Source organism: Mastigoproctus giganteus, chromosome 9, assembly GCF_048544385.1.
Source record: "Mastigoproctus giganteus isolate SK-2022 chromosome 9, ASM4854438v1, whole genome shotgun sequence".
NCBI lineage: Eukaryota > Metazoa > Arthropoda > Arachnida > Uropygi > Thelyphonidae > Mastigoproctus > Mastigoproctus giganteus.
Window position 1 is genome coordinate 56,592,900 of NC_143583.1, and position 22,337 is coordinate 56,615,236.

Consider the following 22,337-nt stretch of genomic DNA (forward strand, 5'->3'; position numbering starts at 1 on the left):
AAAACAACAATTTCTAATAATCATTTCAATAGTAAACGAATAAAAACACAAAATCGTTTAATTTTGAAGTAGTTTAACCAGAGACGGAACTGTGAGCTAGACAGTTCCACATTTTGCTCTCAGTGGTTCAGTTGGCAGGTTGCCAATACCCAATTTTCAACGGTGAAAAAACGAGTCAAAGGAACTGCGGAGCCAGCAGTGCCGATTTGAATAGTACACCAAACTTAAATGTAAAAGTTATTAATCTATTTTCAACAAATAAAAACCGAAGAATGGATTTTATTTTTAAATAAAATTTCAAGATTTCCGAAGTCTGTTAATGGTAAGTGAACAGTTAATGTTTTGTAGTATACTTAACTTGCTTATTATTATTATTACTCTCTATGACTACATGTCTTATAACCAAGGCATTTTAATGGAACTTGAAGAAGCAGCACCTCCATGCATCAGAGTCACGAGACGCCACTGGAAACGTGTACTTTCAATTAGACTAATCGTGTTGAAAAATATATTTTATTCAGTCCATAGATCTAAATATAATGCAACATTTTCTGTGGTATTTCCAAAAAAATATTATGCGTCATATATATATATCTGACACATCGCATATTCATTTCTACTGTCGGCAAGTGCCGTCGCGTTCACAGAGCGGAGGACCCTCGATGAAGACAGCATTTACATCACACCCAGGAAATTGGCAAAGGGAAGCAGCATCCGCAAATAAGGCTAAAAAAAAAAGAAAAAGATTTTATAAAAAAGAAATAGAACAATATATATGAAATTAAACAATTCATTTTAGTATTAGCATTAACAAAATGCCAAGAAATCACATGATTATCCGATCATATGATCATATGTAACCCAAAGCAACTGATTTACTAATAGAGCAATGTTGTGGTTTCCGGGCTACAGTTAGCTGATCTCAAAAGGAGGGAGGTTTTTTTTCCTAGTGAGTTATTTCCAGTTTTTCAGCCTGCACAACATGCAAATGGGCTCACGAACGCACATTTCTATAGATATAATACACAATGGCACAATAAGGTCTAAGTCGTTAATGTGCTTAAAAACCAATAACAGAAGAAAGTATGATGGAGTTCCATCTTGCAAAAAATAAGTCATTTTATTGCAGGATGATGATCCACCGCATCTTGAACCTGCGTTGAGAAGAAGCTCAAATCACGAAATGTGCGGTGAATCCAAGCTGTCAATAACACGTGGGAGGAATATGCACATACCTGCCGGTTGTAGATATCCCATCACTAAGCTACATTTAAACTTCAATAGACTATAAAAGGAGAAGCAATTTATAAATGACTGTAGCCATTATTAGTGTTGAATCCGTTTGGTATACCTTGTCACATAGATGCATCACTAGTTTTGAGGGAATATACAGTGCAGGAGTTTTATGAATTTATCTCAAATATGAACGTTAAACGATACGTTTAACGCGTTGTGGTGCTGCACCGTTTGTTAACGAATCTTCTCACAGAAAATGTAAACATTATCACTGATGAGCCCCCCTAGAGGCAGTCATACCCTTTAATAGCAATAGTAATAGTATACGCAATATAGTGGAAGGAAGACACGAGAGCAGGGCGATTGGGCAATGTAATCTAGGCAGGTGGGGTGACTTCTCAGGGTTCTTGAATATCAATCTAATGTCTGCATTCTTCCAGGCGTCAGGGTATGAGCTTCTGTTATTACATAATGGCATGATGTTTAGGGACGAGTGCCAGCCACCGGTGATTTCCCACAACTACGCCATTTGTACTCATGAAGTAAACAGAACTCTGAAAATGCCCGAAGGGTGCGTAGTGTGTTGTTATGGCGGTTGTTCTTCTGGCTTTCGGCAGCAGTGCGCCTAGTGAGACCCTACGTTGTCCGCCACCACCACTGGGATGTAGCCAGGCAGTCCATTGTTTCTGACTAGTCTCTACCAGGGTCGCCTGAACTTCCTGATAGAAACAAAAAAAAAAAAAAAAATAGGAAGAAAGAAAGAGAGAAAGGGTGGGCGATTGCTAAAAAGGAGCAAGTTAAAGTGGGAAGGAAGGAAGAAGGTGTCCTCCAAAAGATGAGGGAGGTAGGGAGGAAACGAAGGTTGGAAACCATCACTTGGGGAACCCATTCCCATTGGCTGAATAAATATCACAAAGGAAGAAAATTATTTTAATGTATCGAAAGATAATAATAACATGGACTTTAATTTAATTATTTCTCTTTATTTTTCTACACTGTAACTCGTATTGTTACGAAGAACATTAATTTGAGGAGGAGTTCTCAATTTACCAATCTTCGTTCATTATTGCAATTCCTTTGTTAAATTCCCCTAACAATCGCAGTTTTTCACAACGTTTCCACCAGGCAGTTTAGTTCTATAAACAGAAGATACTAAGTTTAATGAATATAGATTTGAAAGTGAATAATATCCGCAAGACAATTCCACAGCACTTAACGTTTAGCACTGCGATGGCACCTATAAAAAAGCTGCTAAGAGGTAAATATTTTCAATAGAAATTGTGATTAACGAAAAGGGGACGAAAAGGGTTGTTGCAGGATAAATGTGAAAACATTTGTTCCATCAATCGGTGTAACAAACTTTATCTGGTGTTGTTTAAATTGTAGTCTGAATACATTTAAAGAATTAGCCAATTAGAAAGGGTGGGCAAATGGAGTAGGGTTCCTTCCCCTAGTGATGTATAAGCCTGCTTTTTTACATCATATTTCGTTACTAGTATTAAGTTTTGGAAGGTTATTTTCAGTAATGTTCATTCCACTGACTGGTCGTGAGAGAGAGAGAGAGCACGACCATGTAAGTATTGATCATTTATACCTGGAGTAATACTGACATGTTTAAGACTGTCTCACCCATTACATTACTAAAACAACCATTTTCATTACTTACAATATCACTTAAGGATTTCTGCAAATGCGCGAAAAGGACAGAGAGAGAGTAGTCGAAAATGGAACTATCTCAGAGTGGAATTCTGTGGCTAGTCCCTCAGCGAAGAGTGCTGGACCCACTCCTGTTTTTGAATGACTTTGATAAGAGAGAGAGAGAGCAAGGAAAGTTTCCAAAGTTTTCTGACGATGTAAAGGAAAGAAGGATGAGTGGGTAACGACAAGAACAAGCCCATTTTGCTTGAAAAGGACTTAGATGAGAAATCATCAGAAAAATGATAAGTGAAACCCGATGCTTCTACACGTAAGGTTTTGCACCTAGAGAACAGAAATCCAGGAGTTAAAGCAAACTAAAGGCAGGACAATTAAAATGGCCAAGAATAAAAGAGATTTGGGGAATTATCATTCAGACAGACATGAAATATTCTATGCAGTGTATATAGATAGTTACGAAGGCATGTGGTACCTGTCGACGATATTAGGACCTTCGCAAATAGAGAAAGCAACCTTAACATAATCTATAGCAAAGAATCCCTTTGCAAAAGAAATGGTTCAGAGAAGGAAAACCAGATTAGTAAAGATCCCAACGGTTCAAGGAAGAACAATTTAAAAGGTGACAACGACTTAAAAATTGAACTACAAAGCTTGACGACCAGATATCTTACAGAGTTACTGAAGGCCCTGAATTGAATCAGTAAAATGAAAAAGGAAGGTATAGGATCACTGGTAGAGGAGTGAGAACCACGAAGCCTAAATACAAAATTTTCGGGAACCTATAGAAGGCGGATCTCGTGAAGTTTACATTTGGGCAGCTTATTGAAGGCCATTGAAATGAAATGCATGCCACAAGCGGTTGAGGCAGATAATCTAGTAAAGTTCAAATTGGATGTTCAAAAGACCCTTTTTTGGTGAGAGATAATAATAGATTATTATTTTTATTATAATTTTTGGCAGCTGCAGAACAGCTTGCTTTCTTATATCAATAAATATATCAGTGCGATAGCATCAGTTTAATTGGTAGCCATCTAACAAAGCATTTAAATCGACATCGTCTTAAATATATCTGATATTGTGGAAACATTCACAACGAGTTGCCATGATATCGAACTACCTCGAATAAATAAAGCTTGGCCAGTGGAGAAGACTACTGTTACTTATTCGCGGTGGATACCACCACCCAGACGCCGCTGTTTGAAAAATGGTATAGGATAAGACAGTGTTATCGAGGGCCGGCCTCAGGTATATTGGCTTCCCAGGCGGGGGCATTGCTGCGTCCCTTCTAGATAGAAACACGTTTAAGGTGTTTTATTCAGTTAATATCTTTATTTTTTCTGGAGAAAAGTTAAAAAGACAAAAATAAACAGAAAAAAAGACAGCCACAATTTTTTAAATGTTTTAATTGTCATTTAAAATATTAAAATAAAAATTTTACAAAGGAATCAATTTTTTATAAGGATATTTTTCAAAGTATGAGTAGCGGGTTGCAGTTACGCTTGCTTTTAATTTATATAAAAATAATGGTTTGTATAATTAAATTTCAGCAGCTCATGTGAAAGAATTAGAATGCACGTAGGATTGTAGCCAATCATGAATATTTATTCTCAATTTCAAATCGATATCCCATCTGGAAGTGAAAGGATTTCGAGACAGACTGACATTTCACATATTTAATTGATTTTACATTACATTACAACATCATCATCATGATCAGCCATTTTCAATCCACTGCAGCATGAAGTCCACTCCAGCAACTTTCCAGTTCCTTCTGTTTTGTCCAATGGCCATCCATTTACTACCCACGGACTCGTGAATTTCACCTGTCCATCTCCGTTGTTGTCTTCTAGGTTTTCTTTTAGCTCCTCTTGGGAACCAGTCTGTTATATTCTTATTCCATCTGTCATCATGTCTTCGAGCTATATGTCCTGCCTATGACCATTTTAGTTCTTTACTTTTGATAAGAATGTCCTTTACTTGAGTTTGCTGCCTAATCCACGTGTTTCTGTTCTTATCTAACAGTCTGATTCCTAATAAAATTCGTTCCATTCTTCGCTGTGTAGTTCTCAGCTTCTCTTCCATTCTTTTCGTGAATGCCCAAGTTTCACTTCCATAAGTCATGGTGGGGAGTATACATTGGTTTATTATTTTGCGTTTTAAGGCAAACTGGGATATTGCTCTTCAGTATGTGACTATATTTCCTGAATGCTGTCAATCCAAAATTTATTCTTCTCTTTACTTCCATCCATTTATCATTATTACAGCTAATGACTTGTCCCAGATAAGTATATGACTCCACCATTTCAATTACTGCTCCTTCAATCATTATGTCCCTTTCTGTGGCATATTCATTACTTTTGTTTTAGCCATATTCATCTTTAGTCCGAAATCTTTACTAACTCTGCATAACTGATTAAGATTTTCCTCCAATTCTTTGAGATCGTGGCTTATGACCACAATGTCATCTGCAAATCGTAAATGGTTTAGGTACTCTCTGTTCACATTGACTCCTTTCTGCGACCAGTCTAATCCTCTGAAAGTTTCCTCAAGAGCAGCAGTAAACAGCTTCGGAGATATTGTGTCTCCTTGTCGAATTCCTTTCTCAATTTTAAGTTTCCTACTGTCTTTGTCTAGTCTAATAAAGGAGGTAGTGTTCTCATATATTTTCTTCAAAATCATAATATATGGAGTATCTATGCCTTGTACTCCCAGTGCCCGAAACATTGCCTTATGCTGTATAGAGTCAAATGCCTTTTCATAATCCACAAATGCCAGGCATAATGGTGTTTTATATTCATTTGCTTTCTCCATTAGCTGTGATATTACGTGAAGGTGATCCATAGTTGAGAATCCTGTCCTAAAGACAGCTTGCTCTTTCGGTTGATTCTCATCAGACATTCTTTCTAATCTGTTATTAATGACCCTTGTGAACAACTTGTAAATGTGGGGAAAAAAAGCTAATTGGTCTATAATTTCCAATTTCTGATTTATCTCCTTTCTTATGCAGCAAATCTATGATTGCATTATTCCACTGCTTAGACGGCACACCTTTTCTAATGCACTTTGTGAAGAGCCTTGCCAGTTTTTGGGTTATGTCTCTTCCTCCCAATATTAAGAACTCTACAGTAATTTCATCTTCCCCGGGGTTTTCTCATTGTTCATTTTCTTCAACGCATGTTCTACCTAATAGGATATGTCGTATATGTTACTAATTTCCGATCCATGTTCCCCACTGCTGGCAGCATTCGCTTGCTATTTCTTCTGCTATTTCAGTTATTCCTTCTCTGCTATTTATAAGTACTCCCTGGCTATTGTTTATTTTAATATCAACATAACAACAAGTTACATCAAAGCTATTTAAAAATATAAAAGAAAAATTTGAGAATAATTTTTTTGTTATTAATAGCAAATATCATATTTTATCGAGTGCCAAATGAATGCCACGTGCTTGACGCATTTTCGACTGTTTACTGCAGTATGGAGGAAGAAAGGGACAGAAAACAGCCACAACGTCTTTCTCTAAATCTTTCGTTCCCCCGCCCCCTTCCACGAAGCTTATGCACTCTCTTAAACCTTCGAACCCCCCAAAAATCATGCTTCCCTAAACCGTCAGCGTCTCAGTTCGCCCGTAGCTCGGGTCGAAACTGGTATTATCCATTCATGTACTGTCCGTATTAGACTTAGGAAAGCAAAAAAGGTAAGGAAAATGACAGTAGGAGAGAAAGAAGAAGAAATTGCGCCAAAAGAGGAAGGGACAGTTGCTTCTCACCCTCACTCCCTCCAGTAAACCACTCATAAATCCCCCGAACAAGCAACGCTTTCCGAATAGTGAAGACCGTTGCTACCCATTCGTTTTAACGAGCGCACTATCAAGTCTCTTTTCCCGATAGCACCATTTCGAAGCTTATTGGCTTCTCATCGGTGGGCGGGCAGATACCCTAGTGTTGCAATAGTGACAACCAGTTATAAAGTATAACTTCGAAATATGAGAGGTGCTTGATGGCGTGCAGTAGTAGTATAGACTATAAAGTATTTTAGGGCAAGCGCCACATGCTAATCTATTGTCAAGCCACACTATCCCAAACTTTCTCGGTTCACTGCGCCCTTAGTGTCTCACTAACAAGTTGGATCACCTTGGTGTGATTTATTTTTGTTTATTCTGGGTACAAAAGCAGAATTCTGCGCGTTATTTTATTCAGTGCTAAGGACAATGGACGCTCTACCAAAGATATGTCCTCAAGGAAGTCCTCAGAAGTCTTCGACCGCGCCATTGTCTTAACATCAGAGAACGCGGCCTCACCCCTTTTCGGGTCACCACATCTGAATTCTGTATTTTCACTGGGGCTGGATTCCCCCTGAGTGATCATGGTAGTGTTTCAACTTTTCCCTTGTCAGTTTTCTCGTCAAATCGACCTCGCTAACGTTCTCAGCACATTTAGAAACCCCTCAGAAAGTAGCCCAACCCCTCTAGGGCTATTTCCACTGTTGACTGTTTCCCTCCTCAACTAATTATAAAATTTCAACTAATTATAACTCGGCGTTATAATTATCCACGAACTTGTGATCGTTATCTTTCGTCATCTCTTGAAGTTTGCTACTCACCCAACAGTTGTCATCCCGCTGGTCCGAATATTCCCGTTTATCCGGATCTGTCATAATGGAAAGCAACTATGACATTTCTGAGATCACAAATGGCACTGAAAGCCATACGAAAGACATCCCGACTTGTACCGGGGAGGAACGCTATCTCGATATGAAGATGGAGGACTCTGAAGACCAGCAACCAGGACATATCACCAAGAGGGAAAAATAAGAAACTAGTAGTCTCTAAATCGGACAGAGAAACCCACAGCACCATCAGACTAACGAAACACGTGAGCAACACCGAGCGATGGAAGATCCAAAACAAGCGATAAGACACCTGTTCTTGATCCCACCATCGCAAAGAGCACAGAGCCAGAACAAAGCATGATTATTAGAGCTAAATTGAAGACCATACTGAGAGACAACTGCAGTAGGATTTCAACAATGCCTCACGCAGAAATTATCCTCCAGTCGACAAAGCTAGAGACCATACTGATGGATACGCATGTCCAACACCAAAAGGCTGTTGCGACATTGGAAACCCTCCAGGCCGATGGCGGCATTGAAATGCCACAGCCTGTCCCATCTTTCTCACTAGCTCTGAGGAATACTCATAACACTACCAATGCCCAAATCACCACTACACATAGGAAAACACTTTTACCAAAACCACATCTAGTGGTGCTCAAGCCAACAAACCCTAAAGCACACAAAACCAGTGAAGAGGTAAAGAAGACAGTCATAGATTCCCTTACTGGAGACTTCAGGAACGCAAGAATAAAATCAATACGCAAAACGCTTAACGATGGAGTCAATATCGAAACAGAAACCAAAGACGTCATCTTAATTATTAAACAACACTGAGATCCCTACGCGCTTGGTTTCACTGCTGACCTGCCCAGGAAAAAGGGCCTCCTCTATTGTTGTTTTTTTTTTGTCGACAAAGAATTGACTCCCATTTACCATCTGCGAGGAGATCTATAGAACTTTACAGCCAGTGCTCTCGACGGAGACAGGTTGAAACTGATCACACCAAAATATCAAACCAAGAGTAAATATGGAAGTTCAACAAACTTGGTCATCGAACTGGCACCTGAGGCTTGGCAAGCCATGATCATACAAACAAGGGTGTACAAAAAGTTAGCACACTTGCAGTTAGCACAAGCCCGCTAACTTGCAGTTAGCGGGCTTGTGCTAACTGCAAGTGTCACCAACTTCCTCACTCCCACTCACTTCGAGATAATAAGTGCCGCTTATATCTAAAGGAAAAACGTGCCTGCCCAACAATAAAAAAATGGAATATGGGGACATTGCCTAAAAAACACAATACCGCGTATATCAAATTTCTGCAACTAAATTCTCAACGAACTAAAGCTGTAGCTGCCAAGACACGGCAAAGGGTGGAGGAGGACAACTATGATATACTGCTCCTCCAGGAGCCATGCCGATACCAACCGTGGATACCCACTGAACTACAAGATCGTCCAAGTGGAAAGTGAGACGCCCTGAACAGCCGTCGTTGTGTGCAACCCCAAACTGACGGTTATGAAGATATCTCATCAGTATTCCACATGGGCCACCTGCGCGCATATTATCTCACCCTGGGAGACTTACGTAATCTTCATGTACTGTCCTCCAGAAGAAGACATTTTTCCCCTCCAAGAGGTTGAGAATCATCAGGAATAGTACCAGGAAGCCAGGAATGCCTCCACTGCAATGAGTAGGTAGCGGAAAAAGCAATAAACAGTATCCTTAACGCCACCTTCCAAACGTTAGATGGCCAAGACACCCTAGAACATACCTTCTATGCAATGCTAACGACACCTATGAATCGGACCGGACAGAGGAACCATTCCCTCTTCTAGAACTCCAAACTGCAGCCAACAAAATCCGAAACAGAACAACACTGGGGATAGACATGAGCAAACTAAGATAGAGCCAGAAATTGTCGAGAAGGCGGCAGAGTACACTCCAAACGTGCTTCTGAATCTACACTGAGTGATCACTGAATTATGTCCACCTCAATGAAAACTGAATGCGACCCGTTGACCATGTGAGGTACGAGAGTGCTCAGTTAGTCCTCTTACGTAGCATAGATAAGGTGTCCGTGGTTCAATAGGTAGTAAAATTTCGAGCGTGATAGTAAAAAGAAGGATTTATCAGACTTTGATAAAGGACAGATTGCCGGTGCTCGATGAGCAGATGCCTCGATTTCCCAAACGGCTAACCTGGTGGTTTGTTCGAGAGCCGCGTTAGTTAAAGTCTACTAGGACTGGCCTAAAAATGGTCAAACAACGACCAGATGGCAAAACTGCAAAGTTCAGCGAAAGGATGATATTAGAGGTAAGCACCGGGTCCGACGACGCGAACAGGCGCTTTACTGTTGAACAGTTGACTACCCAATAGAACATGGGCCAACCGGGAACAATATCTGGCATGACAATGCGTTGCACGCTCGCAGATATAGACTATACCAGCGGATGACCCCAACGGCATCGTCTCCTAACCAAGATTTGTCGGCGTAAAAGACTCGGCTGGTGCAAAGAGCATGCCGGTTGGACATTAGATGACTGGAAGAAGGTATGCTGGAAAGATGAATCACGTTATTTGTTCCACACCGTGGATGGTCGTGTACGGATTTGGCATCAACAACACGAGGCTCTTCATCCAACATGTATTATATCAAAAGGGCAGGCCGGTGAAGGCGGTTATATGGTGTGGGGGATGTTTCATGTGCAGGAACTTAAACCCGTGGTGCATATGCAACAACGTATCAGTATATAACTTGTGACTCCACTGTTGCTGCTTCCCAATGAACTGTAAGGTGGCCAGCATTAAGCTCATATTAAAAAAATCCATCCAAGCCGCTACACCCAGAGGACTCCTATTGTCCTATTGCGTTCCTCTCTCTAATGAGCAAAGTGATGCCACCTGTCCACCGCCACCTACCGACCCTAACCTGCTGTATCCGCCTTAGATATAACTTCACTCCCTGGACAACCTGAAGCAAGTAAAACGCACACCCTGGCAGATGTAGGACGTAAGGACAAAGTGTAAACCAACCAATCACTACATCATTCTCACCGCAAAGGACAAGACATCAGTCCCAAGAGTGACAACCAAAAGCGGATCTGACTCACTGAACGAACCCTTCACTTTGTAAGTGACAATTGGACGGCACATGCGCCCGAAGTGAGAATACAGACTGAGACCATAACTAGGACAAAGTGGAAGATGGGACAACGTTCCCATGAGTGACATTTATTAGAAGGGAACTCCTAAAAGGAGACTCATCACAGCTTTGCTCTTCAAGTTGATCTTGGCTCTCCGAATCATGCCCCCTTGCATGATCCTTTCTTCCCCTTTCCCCCTGGTGGGGGCAGGTGACGGGCTCTTAGCTCCTCTCCCGCTGCTCCCTCCTTCCCTCTGGGGAGGCATGGCACTGGGCCACTGTCACCTTGGGGTAGCCTTCTCTATTGACCCCACATTTCTGTCCGTTTCCCCCAGCCTTCAGGCTCTTACCTGCTCTCTCTTAAAACTTTTCATGACTAGCGTGCAAACCAACCCAGATCAATTATACCCCAAACTCAAAAATTTATTTAACACAATTTTTAATTAACTCGTCTAACCCTATTTCTTCTCCCCTCCCCGTTATCTTTTCTTTAAAGGCCAGTCACTGAAATCTCAGGAAACTAGCTGGAAGGGCCTGGAAGAGTAAAATATAAAGCTACTGGGCACCTGGTCTGAATTCACGGGGCTTAGTGCGAGCAACGGTGGGCCGCGTCTGGGGCACAACGGCTAAATAGCCAGATGAACAAAAGAATATAAAACTACACAACTACCAACCCACACACTTTAACCTTCTGGCCTTGACAGAGAATTACCTTACACGTACAATGCAACGCGGAGATGGGGGGAACCCATTGGTGCCTTTTTAGACCAGTGGTTTTCGACAGTTTTTTTTAATAACGGCACCTCTGAGTCATTTTTTTCTTTTGTGGCACCTCTACTCAAATTTCTGCCTCTTATATACCATGCTCGCTCTGTAAATATATACAGGGTGTCTCAAAAATACACGGCATAACTTCAGGAATGAGTTCCTCATATGTAGACAATAAAAATAGTTTATATCAACATAGTTCCGGAAATGCTTGGTTTCCAAGTTTTGAAGGTCTCTCTATGATACTTAACTGTTCACATCACTTTATAGTAATTGTTCAAAATGTCCACCTTCTGCCTGAATACCACTGGCAGAACACGACTCGCGCAAGGTAATCTGCTGGTGGTGACAAGGCTTGTACCCGTTGCAGATGGAAAGGATACAGTTGGTGTTCTCGCAACACTCTGCAAATAGTCGAACGTTGAACAGCCAGTTGCATTGTATCTGCGTGTGCTGATTCCAGGAGTGGCACGCACAACATCCAAAATCTCCTTTTCTACTTCAGGAGTCTTAGATCTTGGTCGTCCTCTGTGGGCAGCACGAGGTGTAAAGGTCCCATATTCACAAAGGCGGCGATGGATACCTTCAAACGTTTTCTTGTCTAAAAATCTTCATTCTGGGAACCTTTCGTGGTACAAATGACGAGCCTCCAGTGCACTGCCGTCCGCCAAACCGTACATAAATTGCATATCCGCTTGCTCCTGATTTGAGTACCTGGTCGGAATGGAAAACTACCAGATTCTGTCAATATCTTGTGATAAAGGAAATCACCTGCGTGAGATAAGACATTCCGGTTAATAACTCGGGAACCAAGCATTTCCGGAACTATGTTGATATAAAATATTTTATTGTCTACATATGAGGATCTCATTTCTGAAGTTATGGCGTGTATTTTTGAGACACTCTGTATATCGAATATTTAAAAAATATGTTATTTGATAGTTATTTCAATAATATAACTACACTGTGGTGTCCTTTATTAGGTACACCCCTGCTGTGCACACAAATGGTTTGTCCCACAACGCTGCAAGTCACATGACCACAGTTGTGGGTATAAATGCAGCAGAACAACCTTTCTAGTATCAGTTAAGCGTAAAAACCGTTGCAAGAAGGGGAAAAGGAGTGATCTAACGGACTTCGAACATGGCATGATAGTAGGTGCAAGACATGCTGGACAAAGCATCTCTGAAACAGCAGTTCTTCTGAACTTCTCACGCACCACAGTTTCAAGGGTGTATCTTTCACAGGAGTGCCTCTCAACGGCACTCCTGTGGAAGAAAATCACTTGTTCATTAGAGAGGTTAGAGGAGGGTGGCTAGAATTGTGCAAGCAAACAGACGGGCGACAATGTTGCATATCACGTCAGAATACAACCTTGGTGCGCAAAAAAAAATATCGCAACGGACGACTAGTCGCACTTTGTCGCGAATGGGCAACAACAGCCGACGGCCACATCGCGTACCTTTGTTATCAATGCAGAACAAGAGAGCAGGCCTCCAGTGGGCACAGCAACAACAGCACTGGACTATCGAGGATTGGAAAACAGTTGCTTGTTCTGACGAGTCGAAGTTCCTGGTGCATCACGTTGATGGAAGGCTCAGAATTTTGTGAAAAAACCTGAATCCATGGACCCGTCATGTCTGACGACTACCGTGCAAGGTGCTGGGGCGGGCAGTGTTAGCTGTGGGGAATGTTTTCTTGGCACAAGTTGTGTCCACTGATACCCATATGGATTCACGTCTGAATGCCACATCGTAGCTAAACATCGTTGCTGACCAACTGCATCCGTTCATGTTGACACTTTATCCTTAGTAAAAAGGGTACCTCCACAAGGATAATGCGCCGGTGCACAGAGCCCGAATCACTATGGAATGGTTCCAGGAATATGACAATGGCTTTTCTTTGCTGCAGTGGCACGCTCAGTTCCGGGATCTCAATCCTATTAAACATCTTTGGGATGAGATAGAAAGGGCTGTTCGCCCGAGGCCTACACCTCCATCGAATCTCAAGGAACTGCGTGACACACTCATGTCTGCATGTTACTCCATCCTGGACAACGATTTCAGCATCTTGTGCAATCCATGCCTAGAAGAATTCAGGCTATTTTGAAGGCTACAGGAGGCTCAGCACGCTACTAACTAGGTGTACCTAATAAAATGGCAGCATATATATATATATATATAATATTTTTTCTTTATACACAGGTGCTAAACACGCATCAACTGTACACCTTTTTTATAATGAAATAAATATATAAATTAAAAACAAATAAATAAGTTTAAGTAACTTAAGCCCAAATTACGTGGCACCCATGGAATCTTGTTGAGGCACCATAAGGTGCCGCGCCGCCCCTATTGAAAACCACTGCATTAGACCCTAAATACACCATATGCTATACGCTATGGATAAACGTCGTGAGTTAACCGACTTTGCAAGACAGTTGATAGAGGATGTCCGACGCATGGATCACTTTATCGCGGAGGTGATCCAGAAATTGCACTATCTCGAATCGCCAGAATACCAAGTGTGTATAGGGAATACGCCCTTTTCGAATTATCATGGACACCGCTGCGGGTAGAGAAAGGTTGTGATTGAAGGTGGCCTTCGACGTCTATCTTGCATTTCAGCCAACCGAGGAGCGACCGTGGCACACATCGCCGCTGACCTCAATGAGGGGGGATTCCAGAAGCGTGTCCACCAAGACCATCCGTCGATCATTAGCAGCAATGGGTTAGAGGACCCAACAGAGTCCTATTGCTAACATCACGACACACGACTCTCCTCCTCAACGGGGCGAAAGAACATCAATAGTGGACTTTGGATGATTGGAGACGGGTCTCCTCAAACAACGAATCTTATTTCCACTTATTTCAAGCGGAGAGGAGGGTGCGTGTCTGGCGGAAACCCCACGAGGCTGTGCATCCATCATGTGAAGAAAGAACTGTTCAGGAAAGTGGACGGTCGAGAGTGGTCTGGCGTGTATTCAACTGGCACACGTTGAGACAACTGTTACGTCTCGAAGCATCTCTGAAAAGTCAAGGTTGGATATTCATCCTTGCAGATTATCTGTACCCCTTCACGGTCCTCGTGCACCCACAGGGCAATGAACTCTGCAAGCACGACAAAGCGCCTACCCACAGAGCCTTGGTGACTAGAATATCTTCGAAGATCATTCTGTAGATTTTTCCACCCTGGAATGACCTCCCCGTTAACTGGACATGAGCTTTGTGGAGCATCTTTCGGATGCTGTGGAAAGGTCCTTCGAGCTTTGGATTCTCCATCCAGGAGTGCAACGGAATTATGGACAGCGGTGCAGCAAGCATGGATGGAAATATCTGTGGAACGCTTCCATGAACTAGTGGACTCAATGAACGCTGAGTAACTGCCTTCCTCCTAATGATAGGTGGGCCTACTCGTTGCTACTACGTAGGTTTCCAATGATTTCTGTCCACTCAGAGTACTTTCGTTGATCAACTGGAGTTTCTTGGGTGGCTTCTGATGTGTTATTCTGGCGAACTGGTGGTATCTGTGAGTGGACGCGCTCTAGTGATAATCTCGCATTCCTAAGAGATTCTGATTGTAGCTGGTGCAAGGTGGTATGGTCAACATGTGCCTTATATCACTCTGGAGGCAATGGAGATATATTTTCTTTAGTTTCTAGTGAAGTAAACACAATTAAAGATTAACTTTTCACTATTTTGTGTTCCTTCTTTCCTTCGCTTTTAGGCTTCTGATCATTTGTTTTGATGTGTATTTCTCGGTTGGTTGGTCGTTGTGAGGTTTCAGGCATGTCAGCGACTACTTAGGCCGTATTGCGCCGTGTATATTATGTCTAATAATTCATGTTTTCTCTGATTGATTTACTGTTGTTTTTTTTTTTTCTTTTGGAAGAAAATCTCATGTTTCCAGGAAAAAGTATGCTATGTTCGTTGATCACTGCCGATGTCTGTGACCAACTACTTCGGCCACGTCGTGAAAACGGCGTTTAGCAATTCGTCGCGTGAGGGCAGACTTCCAACTCCGGGGTAGGAGGACGACCAATGTCCTACTAACGTAGACCTGTGACCAGATCAGACGGACCTTGATTTTCTTTTCTTCTAACTGTTGCACTTGCATTATCCCCAAGTATTTGTAGGTGTCTCCCTCTACAATGATTTGGATGTCTTTATCGACCTTCAGCTGGCAGTTTCGAACAACTGCTTTGTTTTATTCTTTCGTACATATTGTCATATCAGACTTCAGCTTGGTTACTTCGCAGTATGCTCGCATGGTGATTGTATTTATTCCGATGAATGAATGCGTCGGTTTTTCTTCCCTCCTGGGTGGTCACTGATTCAGTTGTGCACAAAACACGTCCATTTGGTTCGGCTGGATGGTGTGGACATGAAAGGAACATCGCCTTCGATCCACTGTCTTTCGCAGGACTCTATGTCTGTCTTATCGAGCAGACCCCTGTGCCTGATACCAAAATGGGAATGACTTCATTCTGCAATAAACGAGATACAGTGAATCTCAGATTCCTTTTTGTTATCATCATCCAGCTTTGAAGGTGAAATCGTTTACTTATGGCATCCATTGGTTGAAAACTAAACTAGATGGCTTCACCGTCTGCCTTAGCCATCACTTCGATCTTGTGATAGGTATTTAAATTAATTTAATTGTAATAACAACAAAATTAATTTTAATTTAATTATTTGTTTTTATCTGCAGCCTGATCCAAGCTCGGGTACATCACATTACTCTTCCAATATCGTAACCACTGGTCCAATCGCGCCCCTAATTAATTATTTATTTATTTATTTTAATTAAATTTGTTATTGATGAGTGCATTCACATTTTCCGAACAAAATGAAAACCTTTCCGTGAGCACACACTTGTCCACAAATATGGCATGCCCTCAGAAGTGGTAAAAGAAAACAAATATCATCTATTCTGTGTTTATGAAATATTTGTATTTCATCAATTCTCTCTTTTCATTTTAGATAACGACAATGGATTTTTCCCTTCTGACATTGTAACTCGCATTGTTACAAAAAACACATTCATTTGAGGATGAGTTCTCAATTTACCAATCTTCGTTCATTATTGCAATTCCTTTGTTCAATTCCACTAACAATCGCAGTTTTTCCCAGCGTTTCCACCAGGCAGTTTAGTTCTATAAACAGAAGATACATAAAGTTCGAGAATATAGATTTGAAAGTGAATAATATCCGCAAAACCTAAAGAATTGCAGTACGATGGCGCCTATTAAGAAGCTCTTGAGAGGTAAATGTTTTCAATAGAAAGTGTGATTATCGAAAAGGGGGCGAAAAGGGTGGTTGCAGGATAGATGTGAAAAACTTTGTTCCATCAATCAGTGTAACAAACGTTATCTGGTGTTGTTTAAATTGTAGTCTGAATACATTTAAAGAATTGGACAATTAGAAAGGGTGCGCAAATGGAGTAGGGTTCCTTCCCCTATTGATATATAAACCTGCTTTTTTTACATCATATTTCGTTACTAGTATTAAGTTTTGGGAGGTTATTTTCAGTAATGTTCATTGCCCTGACTGCTCGTGAGAGAGAGCACGACCAAGTAAGGATTGATCATTTATACTTGGAGTAATACTGACATGTTTAAGACTGTCTCACCCATTACAGTACTAAAACAACCGTTTTCATAAATTATAATATCACGATTTACAATATCACTTAAGGATTTCTGCAAATGCGCGAAAAGGACAGAGAGCGAGTAGTCGAAAATGGAACTATCTCAGAGTGGAATTCTGTGGCTAGTCCCTGAGCGAAGAGTGCTGGACCTACTTCTGTTTTTGAATGACTTTGATACGAGAGAGAGCAAGGAAAGTTTCCAAAGTTTTCTGACGATGTAAACGAAAGAAGGATGAGTGGCTAACGACAAGAACAAGCCCATTTTGCTTAAAATGACTTAGATGAGAAATCATCAGAAAAATTATAAGTGAAAACACCCAGGGAACAGAAATCCAGCAGTTAAAGCAAACTAAGGGAGGGACAATTAAAATGGGCAAGAATAAAAGAGATTTGGGGAATTATGATTCAAACAGACGTGAAATATTCTATGCAGTGTATGTGGTATCCTGTCGACGACATTAGGACCTTCGCAAATAGGGAAAGCAACTTAACATAATCTTTAGCAAAAAATCCCTTTGCAAAAGATTGTGTTAAGGTTGCACTGTGTTTGTGTCTGTAGCCAAAAGAAATGGTTCAGAGAAGGAAAACCAGATTAGTAAAGATCCCAATGGTCCAGGGAAGAACAATTTAAAAGGTGACAACGACTTAAAAATTGAACCACAAAGCTTGACGACCAGATATCTTATAGCGTTACTGAAGGCCCTGAATGGAATCAGTAAAAAGGAAAAGGAAGGTATATGATCACTGGTAGAGGAGTGAGAACCACGAAGCCTAAATACAAAATTTTCGGAAAGTTATAGAAGGCGGATCTCGTGAAGTTTACATTTGGGCAGCTTATTGAAGGCCAATGAAATGAAATGCATGCCACAAGCGGTTGAGGCAGATAATTTAGTAAAGTTCAAATTGGATGTTCAAAAGACCCTTTTTTGGTGAGAGATAATAATAGATTATTATTTTTATTATAATTTTTGGCAGCTGCAGAACAGCTTGCTTTCTTATATCAATAAATATATTTGGTGCGATAGCATCAGTTTAATTGGTAGCCATCTCACAAAGCAGCTAACAAATCGAAATCGTCTTAAATATATCTGATATTGTGGAAACGTACACAACGAGTTGCCATGATATTGAACTACCTCGAATAAATAAAGCTTGACCAGTGGAGAAGACTACTATTACTTATTCCCGGTGGATACCACCACCCAGACGCCACTGTTTGAAAAATGGTATAGGATAAGACAGTGTTATCGAGGGCCGGCCTCAGGTATATTGGCTCGCCAGGCGGGGGACATTGCAGCGTCCCTTCTAGATAGAAACACGTTTAAGGTGTTTTATTCGGTTAATATCTTTATTTTTTCTGGAGAAAAGTTAAAAAGACAAATATAAACAGAAAAAAAGACAGCCAGAATTTTTTAAATGTTTTAATTGTCATTTAAAATATTAAAATAAAAATTTTAGAAAAGAATCAATTTTTTATAAGGACATTTGTCAAAGTATGAGCAGCAGGTTGCAGTTACGCTTGCTTTTAATTTATATAATAATAATAGTTTGTATAATTAAATTTCAGCAGCTCATGTGAAAGAATTGGAATGCACGTAGGATTGTAGCCAAAAGATATATATATATAGATATAAATATTTTTGTGTAGATTAAGTGCAATTATTAAAAAAAAAAAGGCCAGATATAGAATAAATATATTTCGTATTAGATAAGCTGGTAGCTACTTAACCCTATAATAGCCATAACTGGTCCACACGACCAAACCTAGTAAAGGATAATGAAAGAGACTCTCAATGTATCCCTTTCACAAAAATACAAAGATATATAAGACTGATGTAATGTTTTATCTAGATATTTATAGATGGCATTAATCAGCTCTTGATTTAATTAGTTTAGTTTACTTTACTTGGATATTTATTAATTTTCGATATTTGATATAGATATAAATATATATATATATATATATATATATATATATATATATATATATATATATATATATATATAAATATATCCATCTATATTTATACCAAATTTCATATCGGTATCTCATCTAGAAGTGAAAGGATTTCGAGACAGACTGACATTTCACATATTTAATTGATTTTACATTACATTACAACGTCATCATCATGATCAGCCATTTTCAATCCACTGCGGCATGAAGGCCTCTCCAGCAACTTTCCAGTTCCTTCTGTTTTGTGCAATGGCCTTCCATTTACTACCCACGAACTCGTGAATTTCACCTGTCCATCTCCGTTGTTATCTTCTAGGTTTTCTTTTAGCTCCTCTTGGGAACTAGTCTGTTATTTTCTTATTCCATCTGTCATCATGTCTTCGAGCTATGTATCAGGCCCATGACCATTTTAGTTCTTTACTTTTGATAAGAATGTCCTTTACTTGAGTTTGCTGCCTAATCCATTTGTTTCTCTTCTTATCTAACAGTCTGATTTCCAATATAATTCGTTTCATTCTTCGATGTGTAGTGCTCAGCTTCTCTTCCATTCTTTTGGTGAGTGCCCAAGTTTCACTTCCATAAGTCATGGTGGGGAGTATACATTGATTCATTATTTTACGTTTCAGACAAACTGGTATATTGCTCTTCAGTATGTGACTATATTTCCTGAATGCTATCCATCCAAAATTTATTCTTCTCTTGACTTCCAGCCATTTATCATTATTACAGCTAATAACTTGTCCCAGATAAGTATATGACTCCACCTTTTCAATTACAGCTCCTTCAATCATTACATCTCTTTCTGTGGCATACCTTTCATCATTACTTTTGTTTTAGTCCTGTTCATTTTTGTCCAAAATCCCTACTAACTGTGCATAACTGTTTAAGATTTTCCTCTAATTCTTTGGGATCGTGGCTTATGACCACAATGTCATCTGCAAATCGTAAATGGTTTATGTACTCTCCATTCACATTGACTCCTTTCTGCGCCCAGTCTAATCTTCTGAAAGCTTCCTCAAGGGCAGCAGTAAACAAATTCGGAGATACTGTGTCTCATTGTCGAACTATTTTCTCGATTTTAAATTTGCTACTGTCTTTGTCTAGTCTAATAAAGGAGGTAGTGTTCTCATATATTTTCTTCAAAATCATAATATATGGGGTATATATGCCTTGTCTTTCCAGTGCCCGAAACATTGCCTTTTGCTGTATGGAGTCAAATGCCTTTTCATAATCCACAAATGCCAGGCATAATGGTGTTTTATATTCATTTGCTTTCTCCATTAGCTGTGATATTACATGAAGGTGATCCATAGTTGAGAATCCTGTCCTAAAGCCAGCTTGCTCTTTCGGTTGGTTCTCATCAAGTATTCTTTCTAATCTGTTAGTAATGACCCTTGTGAACAACTTGTAAATGTGGGGGAAAAAAGCTAATTGGTCTATAATTTTCAATTTCTGATTTGTCTCCTTTCTTATGCAGCAAAACTATGAATGCATTATTCCACTTCTTAGGCATCACACCTTTTCTAATGCACTTTGTGAAGAGCCTTGCCAGTTTTTGTGTTATGTCTCTTCCTCCCAATTTTAACAACTCTACAGTAACTTCATCTTCCCCGGGGCTTTCTCATTCTTCATATTCTTCAACGCATGTTCTACCTAATAGGATATGTCGTATACGTTACTAATTTCTTATCCATCTTTCCCACTGCTGGCATGGATCCCTTGCTCTTTGTATAATTCTCTATTGTAGTGATCTGCTATTTCAATTATTCCTTCTCTGCTATTTATAAGTACACCCTCGCTATTCTTCACTTTTAGTATGAACATAACAACAAGTTACATCAAAGCTATTTAAAAATATAAAAGAAAAATTTGAGAATATATTTTTTTTTATTAACACCAAAGATCATATTTTTATCAAATGCATGCCACGTGCTTGATGCATTTTCGACAGTTTACTGCACTATGGAGGAAGAAAGGGACAGAGAAACAGCCACAACATCTTCCTCTAAATCTTTCGTTCCCCCGCCCCCTTCCACGAAGCATATGCACTCTCTGAACCCTTCGACACCCCTCAAAATCATGCGCCCCTATACTGTCAGCGTCCCAGTTCGTCCGTAGCTCGGGGCGACACTGATATTATCCATTCATATACCGTCCGTATTAGACTTAAGAAAGCAACAAAAGGTAAGGAAAATGACATTAGGAGAGAAAGAAGAAGAAATGTCGCCGAAAGAGGAAGGGACAGTTGCATCTCACCCTCACTCACCTCAATTGAAGAACAAGTGAGCACGCCTCCTGCGGGCACAGCAACACCAGCACTGGACTATCGAGGATTGGAAAACAGTTGCTTGGTCTGACGAGTCGAAGTTCCTGGTGCATCACGTTGATGGAAGGCTCAGAATTTTGCGAAAAACCTGAATCCATGGACCCGTCATGTCTGACGACTACTGTGCAAGGTGGTGGGGGCAGTGTTAGGTGTGGGGAATGTTTTCTTGGCACAAGTTGGGTCCACTGATACCCATATGGATTCACGTCTGAATGCCACATCGTAGCTAAACATCGTTGCTGACCAAGTGCATCCGTTTATGTTGACACTTTATCCTGAGTAAAAAGGGTACTTCTAACAGGATAATGCGCCGGTGCACAGAGCCCGAATCACTATGGAATGGTTCCAGGAACATGACAATGACTTTTCTTTGCTGCAGTAGCCCGCTCAGTTCCGGGATCTCAATCTTATTAAACATCTTTGGGATGAGCTGGAAAGGACTGTTCGCCCGAGGCCTACACTTCCGTCGAATCTCAAGGAACTGCGTGCCACACTCATGTCTGCATGGTACTCCTTTCCTGCACAACGTTTTCAGCATCTTGTTCAATCCATGCCTAGACGAATTCAGGCTGTTTTGAAGGCTAAAGGAGGCTCAACACGCTACTATCTAGGTGTACCTAATAAAGTGGCAGCATATATATATATATATATATATATATATATATATATATATATATATATATATATATATAATATTTTTTCTTTATACACAGGTGCGAAACACACATGAACTGTACACCTTTTTATAATATTTGTAAAATAATATCAACGTAGAACGTATTGAGTATTACAGCTCTGATTCATACTACCTTTTTATAATGAAACAATTATATAAATTAAAAACGAATAAATAAGTTTAAGTAACTTAAACCCAAATTACGTGGCACCCATGGAATGTTGTTACTACATCATAAGGTGCCGCGCCACCCATATTGAAAACCATTGCGTTAGACGCTAAACACACCACATGCTATACGCTATGGATAAAC

The 22,337-nt window shown here is 40.3% G+C and overlaps 1 long non-coding RNA gene across 1 annotated transcript in view; it reads right to left on the minus strand.

Moving 5' to 3' along the window:
* Positions 1–499: 499 nt before the first annotated feature.
* LOC150080261 (uncharacterized) overlaps positions 500–22,337 on the minus strand; it is a 48,254-nt gene continuing 26,416 nt past the window's right edge. Inside the window, exon 3 of the long non-coding RNA XR_016547400.1 lies at positions 500–726. This is a non-coding gene — a long non-coding RNA (uncharacterized LOC150080261). The remainder of the gene's footprint in view (positions 727–22,337) is intronic.